Here is a 3,028-nt window from a genome sequence, read left to right on the forward strand (position 1 = left end):
TAACCCATTTTTTCAAGAAAATATCTAAAATACCCCTAGTTTCAAAAAAAATCCCAAACTACCCCACTTTTAGGAGGAGTCGCCAATTGAATTTGAGACTACTCTTAAAAATTGAATAGAGACGTCAATTGGATTGGCTAGGGCAGGTGCATTAGCCAATTGGATTGACGCCCCTGTGTAGGACTTAAGAGGAGGCGCCAATTCAATTAGAGCCTCAGTGTAAAATGCAATTTTTGTGTTATAAATAGATGCATTGTGTGAGTAATTGTTCCACATCTCAAATAATCATTTGGCAATCATGTTTAGTGTTCGTCGCCGATACGGTAAGGTGATTTATGCGAGAGACAAACCTCAGATGTTGTTGCTGTTTTGGAACATCACTACGTTCGATCAACTGAAGAGGGAGCTGGTTCGTTGGTTAGATGGGAAAATAACAGAAGGGAAAAAAATTAGAAGTATTGAGAGATTTGACAGTATCTTTGGTTGGGTGCGAATGAAGACTGATAAGGATGCTAGGGAAATGATGTTCGGTCGAGACGACATCAATTTGATTGTTGTAATCCGTTAGAAATATTTCTGTTTTCAGATAACTTATTTTGTACTGATGTTTGTTGTGAACCTCGTTGTAACAAAAACTTAATGATATATAATGATTGAAGGTTACAGAAATACAATGTTACAAAAAGCTTAAGACCTAGATGATGCTCCTCGATTGGGACAATTGTTCTTGTTGTGTCCTGGTTGACGATAAATACTACATAATCTTATCATTTTATCTGTGGAATCCATCTCTGTTCTGATACATGTGCTGTTTGGCCTTCCTTTTTTCTTTCTACGCATCTCGTCATTGTGCCAAACAATATAACCTTCATATGGAGGCCAGTAATCCTCCATTGGTAGTACCGAGAAGCTTTGATTATATACATTCATGACGGTGTCGGTCTTGTACACATCAGATAAATGGTTGTAAGCATCTTGATGAGTATAAGCGCATGCTGCAATGACATGGGAGCAAGGTATGCGGAAGGCCTGAAATTTTCCACATTCGCACCAACTTCTGTTTAGTCTAACAGCGTAGGCTAAATTTGGTCTCCCCTCATTGTGGTCCATTGTTTCCTGGACGCTGAAATTTTGCCTATGACGGTTAAAGACTGTTACAGCGTGTGTGCTAGCTTTGATGCTCTCCTCTTTCATGACCTTCATGCAACACTCACAATACTTGCCCGGACATTAACACCGCATTCCATCTTTCCCCTCTGGTTACGAACGTAGAAGCCAACCTATAATAGGTTGATCTTACCAAGGCGGTTATCGGCAGATTTCGAATTCCTTTGAATACCCTATTCATCATTCCACAAGGTTTATTGTCATGTGGCCCCATCGACAACCTCTGTCAAATGCCCTTGTCCACTGCTCTACTGGTATGTTATTTAGCCATCTCCTTGCGTCTTCATTAGACAGTCTAATTTCATCACGATAATATTGAAATGACGGCTAAGTTAGAGCATACCCAACATTCACCATCTTCTTGCGAAGATTCTTATCTTTTATAACACGTATGAAGTTTTGTGCAATGTGTCTGATGCAATAGACATGGGTAGAAGGAGGATCATGTCATTCGTTGTCATGGTTGTTGTAGGCACTCTCAATGGTAGCATGTCTATCAGAAATCAAACAGAGATTGGCTTGTGGAGTCACATGCGTTATGAGATGTCGAAGAAAGAAACCCTATCCACCAGCCGTTTCACCTTCAACAAGAGAAAAGACAATGGGAAAGACATTATTGTTGTTGTCTTGTGCAACCGCCATGAGCAAAGTACCCTTGTATTTTCCGTATAACCAAGTGCCATCAATTTGAATAATAGGTTTGCAGAATGCGAAACCTTTGATGCACGGGTCAAATGCCCAAAAGAGACGGTGAAAGATTCTATTACCTGTAGCACAGATTCCGTCTGGCATCATCGTTGGCAATGTCTCCATAATTGCCACAGTTTTTGGGACATATGTTTTTAGCGTCCATAAAAACTGTGGCAGTTCCTTGTATGAATCCTCCCAGTTGCCGAAAACTTGTTCAACAACCTTTGTCCTTGCAATCTAGGCTTTCTTGTAAGATGGAGTATAATTATATGTTGTTCTGATATGGGATATAATTATACTCACCTTCACTGATGGGTCTTTATTAACCAACGGCAGAATATCTTGACATATCAACGATGCGCTTAGTTTACGGTGATCTTGTTCAACGTTAGTTGCAATGCAACTGTGAGGTGAGTCTATTGAAGCGATCTCCCAAGAGTCGTTTTTCTTCTTGTAAGACGCAGCCAAACGAAACTTACAAAGCATGTTACGACATTCGATAACATACCTTCTAGAATCAGCGCGTTTCACTGTAAAATCAACAGAGTTGTTCATGTGGAATTTTTTGATAGCCAGAACACATTCTTCTTTGGTACAAAACATGTCTCCCACCTTTAATTCGCCTTCTGATCTCGGATACGGATTATAGAAAACACTGTTGGATGTTTCATCGTCGTGCATATCCATATTTGTCATATGTTGAGGCGGGTTGTAGACATGACTAAGAGGTATTGGTGGTGGTTGATCATCATCTTCATCGTCGTTATTCAGCATATGATCAACCTGTATCTCGGTCTCCTCTTCTTCTTCATCAACGACGTCCGCTTCTGCTTCTACTTCTGGGTTAACGTCATCTGACCATTGTGGATCAAATTCACCAGATTCATCCTGACTGGTTAGTTGAGACTGTTGAGATGGTATACATGGTTGAAGAGTAATGTACAACTCCATACAGTTGCAGCCTGAATGTTCATGACTAACAAACATGTATTTAACATCTTCATCGTCTCGTACCTTAAGGGGGAAATACTTGCATTGACTATTCTAAAAAAATATTGGATTTTGATATGTGATCTTTGACACAATACCCGATCCTATACAGGATTGTATTCTTTTTTTCAAATGTAAGAAGGTTTCATTTCTCTTGATCGTGAGTCTAATGGTATCGGTG

This window comes from Lathyrus oleraceus, chromosome 3 (assembly GCF_024323335.1).
Source record: "Lathyrus oleraceus cultivar Zhongwan6 chromosome 3, CAAS_Psat_ZW6_1.0, whole genome shotgun sequence".
Taxonomy (NCBI): Eukaryota; Viridiplantae; Streptophyta; class Magnoliopsida; order Fabales; family Fabaceae; genus Lathyrus; species Lathyrus oleraceus.